At 40.9% G+C, this 17249-nt stretch overlaps 1 protein-coding gene across 2 annotated transcripts in view; it reads left to right on the top strand.

The window, feature by feature from the left end:
* Positions 1 to 17249, top strand: part of rag2 (recombination activating gene 2) — a 58767-nt gene that overhangs the window by 18930 nt on the left and 22588 nt on the right. The window contains exon 1 of one of the 2 annotated variants that reach the window (XM_039807601.1): positions 8237 to 8279. The exons of the other annotated variant lie outside the window; for it this stretch is intronic. The gene's annotated coding sequence lies outside the window, so the exon portion shown is untranslated. Of the gene's footprint in view, positions 1 to 8236; positions 8280 to 17249 lie in introns of those variants that run through there. 2 annotated transcript variants of the gene reach the window in all.

Here is a 17249-nt window from a genome sequence, read left to right as displayed (position 1 = left end):
ATTACAACCTGGATTTAGTTTTTGGCATAACAATGTATTCCACTCACCAAAATAATTGCTGAGATCTTGAAACATGGCAACATCGCTGACAATAGGTCCAACATGGCAATGACTATGAGCAGTAAGATTGGGCATCAAGAACTGGTTGCAACTTGAAATCATTTCAGAAATTACGATTCCAAGGGAATCGTTTTTTTCTAATGGAAAATTTGGTTTTGAATCTTATTTTCGGTTACAAATTTATGCGCAATTTTTTGGCTTCCGTAGCGGCCACCGTATTTCCAGGCACCTGTTGTGTTGCAGCCATGGAGCACAGTATGTGGTGCTCTAAAGTGTAGCTTTATTTTACATTGAAAAAGCCCAGTAAAACTGTAAATCACACTAGTGTTGTTTTCGTCAACGAAAATTATGACTAAATATCGTCGTCAACGAACCTTTATCACGTGACGAAAACGAGACGAGACGCAACGTGAATGCTGGTCATGTGACGCTGACTATAATTAAATGTATAATGCAATATTGTTGACGAATAACAACGAGACTAAATGTGGTTTACAAAATTAAAAACTATGCTAAAATGTCTCTTCATTTTCGTTGACCAAAACGAGACTAGACGAAATGTTATAACGTTATTTCATCTCTTTTAGTCGCGTTATTATTATTATTTTGCAGTATTTCTGTTTCCTGTGTCTCACCTCAGGGGCTGCATCAGGTTGCACTGCGCAGACGCAGGCGACGTCACTTCCTCTAGCCTTTTTTGCGGCATTATTTAGACGCAGCTGCGGTGAGCGTAAATTACAACAAACCAAATTAAGTCTGACACAGAGAAAGGGACCGATGACCGGCCAGCCCGGGTTTGTCTTTAGGAGAAAAAGATGAAACGATGTTTGGAAAAACTTTCATTACATAGAAAAAAGGGCCGATTTGACATGTTGAATCGGAAGGCGGGCCGTCGGACTCAATGACCAATCTGATTGGTGGAGTGCTAACCCGGAAATGAAGAGCGGGATGAGCATGACTAGTCTCTCAAAATCTGACGAAAATCTTTTTAACTGACCTTGCTGATCTGAAATGAATACAGATTCAGCAACTGCATGGCCTATTTCTTAAAATGTTTTCAGAAACATGTTTCGGTGAACTATTTTTGTAAAATATGAGATCGTATTCCGAACGAGCCGCCATGATGGTCTGGCTTTGAAATTCCGGAGAAGCCAGACCCACGTCGACACGTTCGTCCAATCAGCTGACGGTTTAAATTTTTTGGGCAACAATACAGATCAGCGCCGCCTGCTGTTATGGAGACATATATAACATACACTCAAGTCTGCGTCGCTTTGGTGTGTTACGAGGCACTTTTTTGACCAACTCGGGGAGGCCCTTTCTGCCGATGGTCGGCCATCGGGTTGGTGTGTCAGAGCCTTAAGAGACATCTCAAGGCATTCCATAATGAAATTGAGGTAAGTCAACGTTACGTTAGAAAGCTCATGCCAACTCATGAGGCTGTGGTTAATGTGTCTCATTTTAACGTTAGCTTTAGACTTTAGCTTTAAACGTTAGCCACTGGAGCTGAAAACGACTGAGACAAATGTGTGTGACTAGCGTGTGTATATATTTGTTTGTGAGGGAGTGTAAAGTGGGTTAACATGTGTGACAGTCTGTGTGTGTGTGTGTGTGTGTGTGTGTGTGTGTGTGTGTGTGTGTGTGTGTGTGTGTGTGTGTGTGTGTGTATTTGTTTGTGTGAGAGAGTGTAAAGTGGATTCTTAGTTCCTACCTGACTGACTCCATGTGTACTAAGCATCCCTTCTTGGTCAAATACTGTAGCTAGTTTTGTCATTCACATAGCAATCACACTGAACTGAATTTAGCATCAACAACATGACTTTGAATACCTTGTTCTAGACCAATACATACATTTAAACAAATGAAGCTCAGCGTAAATTCTTAAAGGAAGACTTCATATACCTTTTCCATCACTCATAATGATCAGCTGTCATAGTACATCACTTGTCAGTAGTAATCAGAGCAGCTGTGTCGTTGTTAGTTAAACCAATCAGGGTCGGCCATTTGTCACGAGTCTATCACAGCTTGATATCCTGCTTTAAATCTGTTCTCTCTTCCGCAGTTGGCAGTTGTCGTTTCAGGAAATTGAGTGCGTCCCGCCTCCTCCCCTTCTGCCACCGGTGGTCAAGAATGTTACTCTTATCTGTGAGATAAGCTTGTGACCTGTTTCAACTCCACCCCTCAAAGAATCGGAATCGTAAAAGAAGAATCGGAATTGTAATCAGAATTGTTCAAATCAAAATGATGCCCAACCTTAATGAGCAGTCAAATAATCATGCAGGTTGTAAACAGGCCGGTAGTTTGCCACATTGGCTAAAAGAAAATCGGTAAATGCACACCAATTAACCTGTCAAACATATTTTTTTCTAATTGTTTAAATAGTATCAACATCTTTTCATGTAGGCCCTTTAGCCTCAGCTTGCGCTATGCAGCACTTTTGTTTAAAAAGAACATTACTCATCAGGTTGTGACTTGTGTCTGCAGGATACAGATTGACAGCAGAGAGAATCTGCACATGCTAGATCAATTGATTACGCAACATCACATTTTTCTGCAAATATAACTGTCAAAGTGTGTCTGAATAGACCATACCATCAATTAATTTGTGACTCCTATAGAATGTCACGGAGTGACGTAACGCTGACACTATTTGTGCCTCCCACAAAAGTACAACAATAAGTTAATTATACAGATGTCACTCCTAACCCACTCACATGTTGTGTTTTGAATGTGTGCTGTCATCACATATAATATAATGGCTCACAATAAGTTCAGAAAAGTATGGACCAAAATTGACAGTGAGTCACAATGATGATGAGAAGACTGGGACATATTTACAACAAAACAGGGAGGTCTGACCAGAACCTGCTGAGCGTAACAAACTACAGATCAATCTATGAGCAACTTTATCACACGCTTGAGTGCTTTTGCAGAAATTTGCATTGTGTGTGTATGTATGTGTGAGAGATCAAGATTTCAACAAGTCCTCCAAATTAAACAATAACATTATTTCATTTTGTCGTATAGACGTGATCATTTTCTGATCTGACGCCCCCACAGACAGGATGACAGTGTTTGTTTGTGCCTTCCAAAAGAAATACAAATCACTATTGATCACTATTGGGAAAATACAGTTGTTTGATCATCTTGAGTCAATTAGGTTGTAAGGAGAGCTCCCCACAAAATCAAAAATCACATATTTTTCCTCCTACCTGTAGTGCTACTTATCAGTCTAGATTATGTTGGTGTAAGTTGCCCAGTGTTGGAGATATCGTCTATAGAGATACAGTATCTGTCTTTTCTCGAATATAATGGAACTAGATGGCACTCAGCTTGTGGTGCTCAAAGCGCCAAAAAAATACATTTGCAAAACTCTTTCCAGAAATCATGACCTGGTTACTCATAATAATCCACAACCCTGGTTGCAAGCAGTTTCATAAGGGAATTATTTTTCGTTTTACCGAACTACACCCACCGACCGTCTCAACGCGCAGATGGAAGCGTACTCATGGACGAGAGGCTCGTGCTTATTAGTTAGTTGAATAGATCGATACTACTAGCTCACCTGAGTTATAGCTAACGCTACAGCTCAGTCGAGGAGGACGCCATTAACCTTTAAATCTCACGCTGACTCGAGCACGAGCCTCTCCTCCATGAGTACACTTCCTTCTGTGGGGTGATACGGTTGGTGGGTGTATTTTGGTAGAAAGAAAATAGTTCCTACATGAAACTGCCCACAGCCAGGTCTGTGGATTATTTTAGTATCTTAAGTAAACAGGTCATGATTTCTGGAAAGAGACATTGCATTGTTGAGTTTTTCAAATATATATATTTTGGCGCTTTGAGCACCAGAAGCCATGTGCCATCTAGTTTAATTATATTGAGAGAAGGCAGACATCTCTGTCGGTTACAGGTATAAACACTTGGTTCGGGAATGAACACGCTATGGTTAAAGGAAGCTAACGATGAGTTTAAGGGTTACAATACAAAGGTTTACATTTCTATTTTTTTGGCTTTGTCACCTGAAAGTAAAAATGTTGTTTTGAGGGATTTCCTGAAACAACAGATACAGTCTTTTTTTCTTGGGAAGACGATCTCTGAGACATAAGAGTAGACTTATTTTGAGGCAACGTTGTTTGGGCTGGCAGTGTCTTTTTGTAGAGCATCCCTCGTTAATAGTGAGTCATAAACGGAAAAAGACGGCAATTACTTCATCTGGTTTTGACCTGTTGAAACATTGGAGCCCACATTAACTGAATTAAGAGCTTAGAAATAAAAACTTAGAAATAAAAACAAAGGCATCTTTGTATCTTGTATTTGTATTTATGTATTGTACAAGTTCATCATTTATTTGGAGAAAGAAAAATAATTATCATTAAGCTTATAAATAACAAAGGGAGCATGGCAAACACACAGGATCTAAAATTCTTCATTTGTCAAGTCCTTTTGAGAATTGAGCACTGATGATATCTCAAACTCAATAGGTTCAGCCCAGAAAATACCTCCAGCACTGTTCACACTGGACTGTGGGTGAATGTCTTACAGAAAATGGACAGAAAAGAGCAGAAAAGTCCCTTTTTCTTTCAAGTATTCTTTTCTGCTCTCTCCTCCTTGTCAAGCTCCAGCCAGAGGGGGAAAAGTGGCTAGTGCACACAGGAGGGCTGTAATGTGGTTTCAGTGTCTGGGCCCCTGTGGTACAGTATAGGTGGAAAACCTCTCAGACTGTGTTGGCACATCACTACTCCAATTACCAACAGCAGGAGTGCCCTTTCATTTCTATTACATCTTTCTTCCGTTCTTCTTACTGCACCCTTTTTCTGCTATGCCTGCGCTCTCATCTCTGCCCCGGACTCCTTCACTCTCAACACTTTTTTTTTCTTCTAATCTTCTGCCTCAACAATCATACTTTCTTTCTGCATTACTTTACTCGGCCCGGCCAAGATTCGGCCAGGAAACGCTACTCTAAATGGACGCATATTGGACTCTGGAGATGATAAGACAGGAGAGGATGTGATGATTCAACTCATCTGTCGCAGAGTATCACTAAAGCACTGCAATCCACAGGAGAACTATACTACCACATTCAAGTTGGGAGTCTCTAATCAGAAGACCAGTCGTATTGATTTCCTTCTTCCTACTTTCACATCACAGGTCTCTTACTCTTCTATTCCCTTCCTTTTTCATTGATTAATCTATTTGTTTCTTTCGTCTTTCATTCCAGTTACTTTTTATCTGGTCCAATAACCATCTTCAAGTTCTCTCTGCCCTTCATCTGTGCTGCAACTTTCTATCTTATATGTATTTAATTTAACATTTTATAACATGTCTGTAAATTGGTTAGTGGAAGATAGTAAAGTAATGGCTGATCCTGAATCACCATTGTTAGATTATTACCTAAATCATAGATAGTTGTAGTAGACACTATTCATCTATTACATTTACCTTATATTAAAGATTCCATCATATGAAGTGTGGAATTTCAAGACACTTGCATTGACGATTTCATACGTAGGCGAGTAAGATTTTGCACTGATATGAGTGGGACATTTTTTTCTGGGTGGCAAGGTAATGCACTGTTTGGCAGCTATACAAATCAGGCATCTATACATTTTCTGCTTCACCAAATCAGATAGAATGATCACCAGTCATATTTGTTGGAAATACTTGCAGATTCTAGTGAGTGATTTATTAAAGCATCCCTTGGTGTGACGAGAGCCACCGTCCCTAGAATTACCTCTTGATACCTGAGACATTTGCTTCTATAACCATGATTTCAATTAACACAGCCAAGCTCCTTGGGTGGATTGTGAGGTCCCTAGAGGATGAACTTTACACTTCATGTTTTTGATAAAGTCATCCGTCGTTCCGGTTGCCTCCACTGAAGTCCATTAATACCTGACAATGGACACCTCGAAGGGCATTAACCCGCTTATACCATGGTCACTTCCCAAATAACATATTTTTAAAACATTAGTTCTTATTTTAATTAGTTTTACAATCGAAATCTAAAGTTTATCCAAACAATAACTCCGTTTCCCTGGTTACGCCAGACAGTTTGACTAATACCTGGAACAATCATTCCCATCCATCAGGTTCTTATGCAATGCAAACGTTGTTCTCTCCACCAGGAATTAGGAAGAACCTTAGATACGACTTGCCTCCCTTAGCAACCGGAGATATTTATATAGTCCGCTCAGCTGATAGAACCCTTCAGTTTAGCTACGAGCCAGAAAGCTAACGCTATGCTAGCAAGATCCAAAGTCAATAACATTGTGTACAGTTGGCAATCAGTAAAAATAATTTGACAGTATGTTGAACAACAAGACAAGCTAGCTATCAGCCATGTCATTGTCCCCAAAACAATATAACGACTTTTACGAAGAATTTGATCCGCGATGTGTTACGTTGCTGTCGGCTGCAGCGGTGCAGCCTGAAGCAGCGAGCTGAGATATGTGAGATAGCGTTATTCTCTGTGAAACAAAGTCAGTCCAGAGGGCCAGCAGAACTTACTTCTTGCAGCCTGTGTGTTTTAGCGCCATCCTGTGGTGTTCAAAGGACGAGTTGGAAATAATAAATCCACATTTCCTTATTGATTTAATGTAGCGCATTCATTTAGAACAGTAAACAGTCAGTTTCACCGAACTCCTTTACTAGGTGTCCTACATCACTTTTTAATGGACACCCTGCAGCCAATCAGAATCGAGTATTCACCCAGACCATGGTATAAATATATATATACATATTGAATTCAAATAATCAGTAAATATGTATACAAAACACATTAAATTGAGATAAAACTAAGTGTAAAATACTTATGCCTGGAATTTAAATTAATCAGAAATAAAATGAACAGAATACAAAAATTGAGGAGATACTAAAAAACGAAAGTGGCCTAAAACTTCATAAAAACAAGCAAACTAAATAAAATAAATAAATCAATAAAACAAGTCACAGCAAAAGGCACACATTAAAACATGCACCTAAAGAGAAGAATTGGCCACTTAATTCACTATCAACTACTCGTGTAAGTCTAGAAGGTTTATTTTCCTCCACAAACAATGATGAAAACTAAAAACACTAAGGCCAAAATTACAATAATTGTAAAGTAAGACAATCAAAATGCCGTCTAATAAAAACTCCAAAAAAAGTGAATAAAACAAAGATTAAAATAACAAATAGCTAATTCTAAATGCCATTGGCAGTCTCTGTGCTCCAGGGACACAAAGACATGCATTAATTTACATTTATTTAAATAGCATTGACATCGACAACCAGTTTACCTTGGCTGTAGCAACGCTCCTAATAGGGATTATAAACAACTCTTTCGGCCCGAGTGGACTTCAAGGCTTTTCCAATTGTGGCGAGAAAGCGGCAATACAATAGCCTGACGTCGTCATACTCAAATTCTAGTCAGAATATGAGTCTGATACTCAGGAACGGATTGGCCATCGGGAAAACCGGGAACAATACCGAACGGCCGGTCCATTTCAGGCCGAACCGGCCGGTGGTCAATACGTTTTTGTTTTTTTTCTGTCATACGCGACCGGCCTAGCCGGCCGTTCAGCTGCAGCGGTCTGCTGTGTCTCTCTGTGTGTGTGTGTGTGTGTGTGTGTGTGTGTGTGTGTGTGTGTGTGTGTGTGTGTGTGTGTGTGTGTGTGTGTGTGTGTGTGTGTGTGTGTGTGTGTGTGTTTCAGACCGGGCCAAACCAATACTTTCAGTCTTGAGGGGGATACGAGCGGCCCCTCCTAACTTGGACTGATCCTCGTTTTTCCTGACATCCGATTGGCTCAAACTTAAGGCGCCGAAAAAAGAGTTTACTTTCAGTCAGGTTTGGATTTGGTGATGTGAGTTAGATAGCAGGAGAGAGGAGGAGGAGGAGGAGCAGGAGGAGAAAGGAGGAGCAGGAGCAGCAGGAGAGAGGAGGAGGAGGAGGAGAGAGGAAGAGCAGGAAACAGACAGGTAGAGGGGCAGTGTGCAGGGCTGGGTAGGCAATCATATTAGGCATATCAATCAATCAGATATTTACATATAGGATAAAATACCAATAGTTCTACATACTAGATAATAACTTGACTGAAGCACAGATTGAACTAGAAAATGGTTTATTCTTAGTCATATTTATAACTGATGTTCTTCTCATGCATATGTAGCTGCACAATCAGTAAGCAGAGGCAGGGTCCATCATAGGGGAAGCTGAGCCAGGGAGCCAAGCTGAGAAAGTAAGGACACACACACACACACACACACACACACCTCTATTTTATGGGACTGCATTGTAGTTTTTGAGTATATGAGTGTGAGTATTTGTAACTATTTGATCACTCCAACTGACTGTGCACATGACATGCTGGTAGTTAGCAGTATACTGTGACTTATGTGTTGGAGATTAGGTTTTGCTGACCTGGTTGTGTTCAGTGCAGTGGTGACTTGCTTATACAACCTGAGGAGGCAGGTGTCATCCTGAAGTTTCTTGAAGGTCTTCAGCGTAATCTGATTCTCTTTATACCATAAAAACACTATTAGAATTAAAATAACTGCAAAAAATCCTTCTGCTCGTGCACCAAGGGCACTCGCGTAAAAGGCCTCTCCATCTTAAAGTCCCGGGCTGAATTTCAGTCCCAGTACGGCCCTGCTGATACTGTTCCATTGGGCTGTGATTATGGGGCATGTTTCAACCAAACCAGGAAAGAAAATGCCCCTGCACTCAACTGGATAGACCTACAACCAATCAGAGCAACGGAGACAGACGTCACAGAAGCTGCAAGCCAAAGGCAGGCTTTGACAGAGCAAAGGCAGAGGTCCGTGTCGTGCGGACGGGTGTGGCAATGCATACATAAGTGATCGCGGTTCTCTGTTCCTCTTTTAAAATGAATGCGCTGTCGATAGCTTCTATAACAGACGCGATGGCAGCCATCTTTGTTGTAAACAAATTCAACCCAAGCGCTCTTTGGTGACGTGGTTGATTACGTTACTATTGATCATCTGTCCATCATCGTATAAAGCCCGCCCTGACAATTTGATTGGTCCGAACAGCTCTGGTTTGAGCATAGTTGCTCCACAATGGATCAAGTCCAGACCGAACTTCCCGACCTCAAATGTGGGTGGGGTTATATTCGGCGGGCATCCAGGCTAGCAATACAAGGGACCTCAGTCTGGAATACATTTTACGAGTTTAAATTGCATATTTAAACAAAACAAACAACGGCATCACAACCTTACCGGAGTATGCTACATAGCCTACCTAACAGGGAGAAACAGGAAATGGTGCAGAGCAAACTTACGGGGTTTACTCATTAACATATAAAATGGACCAACAGATCCCATTGCTCTGGATGGAGACCAGTGAAGCCTATTAGAAGCACTTTTCCGGTGATAGCTGAGCGTTGTAAGTCTTTTGGTAGCTGTGCCAAGAGAAATCTCAATCATTCCCAATCTTGCAGAGACGGAGAGCGTAGGTATATGTAAGGAGATAACATAGGCACAGGCTAATTAATGCTAACTAAAATGCTAGTTAACATTAATAATTAAACTTAAACAGCTAATGTGAGTCAAAACTGTCTGCGAGCTTCTCCTGTAATGTACGGTAATTTCTCTACTGTGCGACAGTAATATGCGTGGTTATGACACAATCGTTAGCTTATTTTTACATAAACGTCTGCTACGGAGCCATAACGTGAGGTACAAGGTAATGGAGCCTTTTATACATTGTCATGTTTCTTTAGATTTAAACAATGGACAAATAGAGTCTTTAAACGCTTCAGATGTAAAGTTATTCGCTTTCAAAGTGACGCCAAAATGAATGGCAGTCAATGGAATGCTAACGGGAGGTGATGGCTTGTTAGCATCAAAATGGTGCCATAGGAGCTACGCGTTCCGAGGAGAAGCTTACCCCCTTGGGTTTACTACCGGTCTTTATTACAGAGGGACTGATCTGGAGACTCACGGCATTGGTTTGTTGTAAGGGAACAGGTGACCGAGTGAGCGTGACAAGGTGGAATTTACCTGCTGGTTACATTTGCATTACAAAAATGTCCAAGTGTGTGAGATGCAGTGCTCCAGTCCCAATCATAATCCAACAAAACACACTTTGTCCTCTGCCCTAAAGGAAACAATATCAAGTGCTCGAGTTGGTATTGTTAAACAAACACAATTCATCATTTTACCAATGACTGCATGCTCTGAGCAGTGAGTGATAAAATAATAAACTCCTTATAGCTGCGGAACTAAAAGACATGATTCATCATTTTGTTGATCCTGCTATATTTCTCTTTACTTGCCCGCTGGGGAGACTTTGTCTTCCCATTATAATTAGCATCAAGGCTCCCTCTGTCTAGAAGCCAGCCAGCAAGGGCACTCAGGGATGTTTGAGTCAATATCTCTTCTCTGCACTTTTTAATACAGAAGTGCAGACTGACTGACAAGTCATTTCAACAGGGCTTGGTTCCCAGATCCCTGCACACAGTGGAGTCTCTTTTGGAGGTAACTGACACAAAGCAGCTGCTTCAACTTACCTTCAACACATTTTCAAGGACTGAGAGAAACTTTTAAAACCTGAAGAGTAAAAAAACATGCACCCATTGACAGCTAAAATATTTTTAAATATAGCTGTAGATGGATGTAGATGTGGAATATTATAGATTGCAATTTTGTACAAATTATTCCACCAGTTAAAAAAAAAAAATCTTTGGGAACTCTGACAACATGACGTCTTGCCATTCAGTTTAAGCTATGAGTAAAATAGTTGAACAAAGAAATAAAATATATGATGACTGAACACAAACAAAAACTTTCCAGACAGCTTCAACTGATGCTTGACCAAAGGTAAAAATGTATTCTGCACTGTTCTTTGTTTCATACACAAAATGAGTGTACAATAGCACATAACTCTGAACCTGAAAGCTAAAAAATAATATTGCTTGCAAAACCTTTTTCAAAGGCAAAGGTCTGTGAATTGCAGCGGTACAACCCTATCTCCTACAAAAATACTTTATGTAGCCTTGTTTTGCCATATACCTTTGGAGGCATTAGAATAATGTAATTCCTGCCTGGATTATGTTCAGTGACAATGTTTTATCCAGTAGGTGCAACATTCCTATACTGAATAGAGGGAGGAATTTTGAGACAGGATGGGGGATTTATCTTGTAGCTCAAAGCACAGCCTGCTGGCACAGCTGTGTAGTCTTTTCTTCTTACTTTTTTATTTAATTCAATCTAAAGGTTTCCTTGTTTTTACATTACTATATTTATTTAGCTAACGTGTTTGTTTCTAAGTGACTTACAATAAGGGCATTCACCAATGTAAATATGACCCAAAAATCGCAAGAATCATGCAAGTAGTAGTATGCTAGTAGTATCAACTTTATCATATAATAAAGTGCTACATTCCTCCTAAATTGACAAAACTGCTGCATCAGGCAGTGTTACCTTTCACACAAAAAACATATTCGCTATTGAAAATTTAGAAACTTAGGTTGTTCAGCAAGTACGGTGTAAAACTGTAACTATAGTAACCAGATATAATGGAGACAGTATCTATTGTATCTAAATGGTCATTTAAAAAATAAAGACATCTTAGCGTCTGGTCCATCAATAGTGTGAAAATCTTTAACTTATGCAATTGTGTGTGTTTTTTTGTTTCCTGTATGGAATCAGTAAGGAAAACCGTTATCACTACTAAAATACAGGTAATATACAAATACAAGACATACAATCATATTTATCATAACACCTGAAGCAGAATCCATCCTTTATCATCAACAGAACTTTCACAGATTTAAAAAGCGTGTCTGTGATGTCACAGTAGCCAAGGGTTATCAAAAAGCGAAAATGGCTCCACCCCAGTGATATGAAATTCTCAAACAGCACCCAAGCCCTGTTTCCCCGCCGCCTCTACAAAGATGAGGGTTCAGATAATCACTCAAAAAGTTAGAAGCGAAATGTTCGAAGTGATTGAAACTGAACACTTTGCCCTTTAGGAAACGAATGAGCCCAAATCACACGGGAAAAAGCAGCTCGCGTTTTTTTCAGAATTATTTTGTAGAAGCGTTGCCATTAATGTTGCCACACCCTGCATATTTCAGCTATCCATGCATGCACTCTGTGCACTCTTGGTGCTGTGATGGGACTATGGGACTCCTCATGCAGCTACGGTGGTGGCCTTTTTCCCCCCTCTTCTCTGTTTTTGTCCATCCTGCCACCGTAATGTATCTGAGAGTATAATAAAAATAAATAACACAAACATGCGACTTCACAGAGTTGAGTAGTGGGAAAGTGTGCGTATGGATTGGTGAAGTTGTTCAAAGGTAGCCCCAAGTGGAGCAGCAACCCCCCGAAGGTTACAGAACAACAAGATTAAAGAAGCGTCAGTTTGCAGCCTTAAATGTTTGGCATCTCTGCGGAGAAAATGAGGGAGTGACCGGGAGAGAAAAGAGGAGCATTCGTGAGGGATAGTTGAAGAGGAGGAACAATGGAGTGAAACGTGAGAGAGATATTGGGAGAGTTTGGTGAGACATTTAGGAGGAGACGACAGTGTGATGATGGGTGAAGAGGCAAGTGATGGATGAGACAGTGAGAGAGAGGGGGGAAGCAGAAAGGACGGGGGAGAGCAATTGTGCTGTTCTTGACACCACCACAGAAAACACCTTGGCAAGCTGTCAATCAGACAGACTCGCTTGATTGATTTTCTCCACTTTTCAATCAGCATTTCACTTTACGTCCCTCTCTTCCTGCCGAATGCCAACGTTCTGCTTCTGTTACGTCCTTAAATGGTGACTGTCGTGTCAGTTGTCCTGAAGCAGCAACATAAATTAGGTTAGAAATGAGAAATATGGTCTTGTTAATGTCACCTCTGAAAAACTAATCAGGGCAAATTTACTGTTTTTACATGGGGTATGTTCAATCTGGGAAATACTGTAATGGGACATTCGAACACCCATGCAGCAGCTTACTAGGAGGAGGGTCTTCAGAGCATTTGGTGATAACTATATTCAGAATTATTACACCGCTTGACTCAATACTTGATTCTGATAAGTCAATCACGGCATTCTGCGGTCTGCTATTTCTGTATAACAGACCCTTGCTAAGTATAACAGCCTAATGCTATGGACGGAGTTCTGATCATAGACACTGGCGGACCATTTTTAAATGCACCCTCAGGGTGGAGGAAACAGGGATCGCTCGCAGCGCTATTGGCAACAGTGCAAACAGAGCATTAGTTAACTTCATCTCAACAGGGCGACCTGGATTCCTCCATAAAGCGGTGCTCATCATCGGTTAAGGTTGACCATTCCGACCGGGACGCAGGCGTTATCAGCGGGTAACCTCTGTATGAGTAGCCATGTGATAAGCGAGATAATGTAGAGCTATTGGATCATTATCGCGAATTGAACCCTTTCAGACTGATTCAAGACATCATCACCCTGTTGGGGTTCTTATTTGCAGTAATGGCTCGCTCTTCATTATCCCTTACATAAGATATAAAATGACTCAGGAAAAATTCCAAGGAACAAATTAGGAACTGCCGGATAATTAATGTACCACTAATATGTAGTTGTTAAATGTGAACGCTTGTGTTTGGTATCATTGCCTTTCCAACAGATAGGTGATAATAGGTACAATAGGTGAATCTAGATTAAAAAAAATGTACCCTGGTCCGTACTATATTTACTTTATGCTGTGTGTATGCTTTTAGCTCTGTTTTGGTCTCGACAGACTTCTGAGGGAAATATCTGATTCTTTAGCAGTTTAATGCTTAGCTATGTTCGACAGCTAGTTGCTAAATTTGTCTGTTAGGCGTTTGGTACTGGTAGTGGCTTTATCCGAGGTTGTTTGCAAAGAACAGCTGCCCGCTGCATCTGGATCAACACAAGATCAGAGTCGTGAAGCAAAACATTAAAGTTACAGTCAATAAAATCAAACAATGAACTGAAAGACGCAAACCTCTAACATAAATAATCACTATGATCCACTATCATCATCAAAATAGTGATTTATTTATATATAATAAATAATTAACATGTAGTATTAGTTCTGTGCCACTTGGCCTAACCAGACTTCACTCGTTCAGAAAGTGGTCAATATGTAAAGTCATAAATAATTAAGAATCATTACATATTGTGTCATTTACAAAGTATCTTGAAGTTTGATCTCAATTAACCTACTGCACTGCATCGAGAGTGCAAATACAACCAAACTAGCCCCATAATACCACAAAATCATTTTTGCATGATATATCTTTCACAATATGATGCACAAAATATACCGCTGAGCAACATCACGGCATGTATTGCTATGACAAGATGACAGTCACCTCCTTTTGATAGCTTATAGCACAAGCAGATTGTACAGTAAGTGCAGCTGCTTCGCCTCTGCAAATAAACATACAGGAGAGCAAATTTATAAATCAGAGGGCACAAAAACAATGAGCAGAGCAACCTTTACGTTGCCATCTAAAAGGTTAACAAGCAGGCAATAAAGCCTGGGGCAAAGCCACTAGGCTCATTTGGAGAGCAACGAACGACTTCAGGGCATGTGTTGCAGTGACACACCTGCTATACTGTATACCTAAAAAAAAGCTCTGCAAAACTTCACCGTCTTCTTCAGTCTATGTCTCAGAGACTGGGGATTTTCTAAGGAATAATAGTCTTTAATCTTTAAATGTGTCATTTCATTTGAATTTATGAAGATGAATTGCAGCAGTGGGACTCAACGCCCCTGTCAGTGTCCACTTTACATTTGTGCATGCTGACTCAGACGGTGGGCAGATCTCTGGAGATAAAAAAAAAAAAGTGACCATGGACACTGGAGGTGTGTCTGAGAGACAGAGCCTATTGATTCCACGTGGATGGATGAATAGATCAAACATTTTTGCTTTTCCTCCTCTATTCCCCCAGCATCCGTGAAGGCCAAGGCCAATCAAAAAGTCACCAATTGTTTTGGTTTTCCAGTGAAATAGTGGGGCAAGTAGACACAGGTTTTATATTAATCAGAGAGACAAATGGGAGAGGGCATGTGGGAGGCGTCTTGGGAGAGAAATTCTGCCTTTATAAAGAGCGAGTGGAAGTAAAAGCAGGCTAAGAAATAAGAAACAAAGAGGAGTAAATATGAAATAACTGCAAAGCACATGACATGGCGCAGTTTTTAATGTAAAGGACAACCCCCCACATAAAAATCAGCTTGCACTGCTTGAAAAAAAAAGAAGAGGATGGATAGAGAAAACTGAGAAAATGCATGCGTGCATTGAAAAAAGGAAACAGAAAACAGAGAAGGTGCGAGCAGAGAATGTGGGAAATTAGATGTGAAATTTGCCCCTCCACCAGCCGCAACAACATAATAAGGTGATAAAATCCGACAGCTTTGCTTGTTACTTTAGCTATGACATCTATCCATCATTCAGCATGCATCTTCACAGCTTAGCGACGTGTCAATCACGCTATCCTTCTCACATCCCACCAGTTCCAAGACTGTCCAGAAAGTGAAATCAATTATCTTACCAGCCCTTTTCTTTCCCCCGAGCTCTTGACCCTGTTTTTTTTTGTTGTTTTTTTTGCATTTACCATGAATATGAATTTGATGTAGATTACATTCCTGATTACAGAACTGCCGTCTTCCTTTTGCAATGTGAATAGTAGGTAGATGTAATCGGCACCCAGTGGCAAAGGGGTCCTTATTTAGTTTGTGAGTGAAGATAGCAACAGGGAAATGAAAAACCCTGTCTCATTTCCTGTCTGCTACAGCCGCTATGAGGTTTCAAAGCGCATTATGTTACTCTGGTGATACATATCGCTCAGCCCTTAGACTTCAACCGTAAACCAAACATAAAATTGCTTTTTTCACTTTCTCTATAGGCCACAGTGAAGGCCTGTGCTAAAGAGGGCTAGTGAAGGGGGCCCATTATGCAAGGAGCATTGCATTTCACAATTTCCTTTTGTCCTTAGCGTGGTGGCCAGGCCTGGAAGTCTCATTCACCAGGGTCACACTGATAGCCATGACTCCAGGCCTAATTAGTCCATAGGAAATATAGTAGCATTTATTGCATTATATATCCTGTCTGCAACAGATACAGGCTTCATAAATATTGTAAGTTCAAGATAGCCAGACGGTTATTAAAAATGAAAGGAATGGTTGACCTCCAAACACACCATACATTTCCTCTTGTTGTGCCTTGCACTGCGCCTGCATGCGGCCTCCCAGGAAAGAGAGGGATGAGTGGACCTAGAGGAGCCTCAGCATCATGTCAAGGATCCCTTGCTTCTCTCATTTTGCTCCAACAGAACTAAAGCGTGTTTTACAGTAACCTCAGCCCAGCTGGCACGCGTATATGTGACGTCATGAAATCGCCTTAACTATTTATACCCGCGCTGGTGGTCGCGACACTAGTTGCAGTCTTCTAATGAACAGCGGTGGCTCTAATGAGCAAAGGCCACCGACGTTGCTCTTTCTACGGATTAGAAGAAGAAGAAAAAGGTTAACAACGGCAGAACTGGCAGCAGCATTGCCGTCATTTCTTCGATTTGATTCGATGACCTACTTCGTCGGATCAAGCCTTTCATTCACCATAAAAGAGTTCATCTTTACCCAGTAAGTTTATAACAGAGACTTGCAGTCACTCTGAGATTCCTGGCATCCGGTTGTCGGCGAACTCGTTCAGGCCTCCTGTTTCCACTTTGTCGCGGGCCGCTGAAAAAAAAAGAGCCGTGTGCGACCTCTGATCGCGCGCCATAAATCCGGGCGGGCCGGCAGGATATTACGTAATTTTTACGTCACGATGGCGCGCGCCAATCGTACAATCAGAACAACCAGATTGCAGAGAGCTGTTGAACCGAGGTACTCACAGACTCAAGAACATTTAAAAAAAAAGGAAGTTGGTATAATATCTACTGGGCAAGGAAGATGTCATACTGCTAACCATAGGCTGCCTACCAGGCGCCAAGTCTTTCTGTAGGAGATTGAGAACGAGAGGGAGGTGGATCAGGCGAGCGACAACTTCAGTAGAACTGCTAGCTGAAACATCGAATTCTGCTGCCCAAAATGACGAAAATCCTTGGCCACATTTGAAAGACTGTTTTTCATTTAAATTCAAGAGGGCCAATAGTATCATCATGCAATGCCAGATGTGCCAAAGGTGACTGAACTGGCAGCATTCAATAACGCCACATCTAATCTGCGGAAGCATGTTTTGGTAAGTATTT

Source organism: Perca fluviatilis, chromosome 8 (genome assembly GCF_010015445.1).
Source record: "Perca fluviatilis chromosome 8, GENO_Pfluv_1.0, whole genome shotgun sequence".
Lineage (NCBI taxonomy): Eukaryota > Metazoa > Chordata > Actinopteri > Perciformes > Percidae > Perca > Perca fluviatilis.
This window is presented reverse-complemented; position numbering and strand designations above follow the sequence as displayed.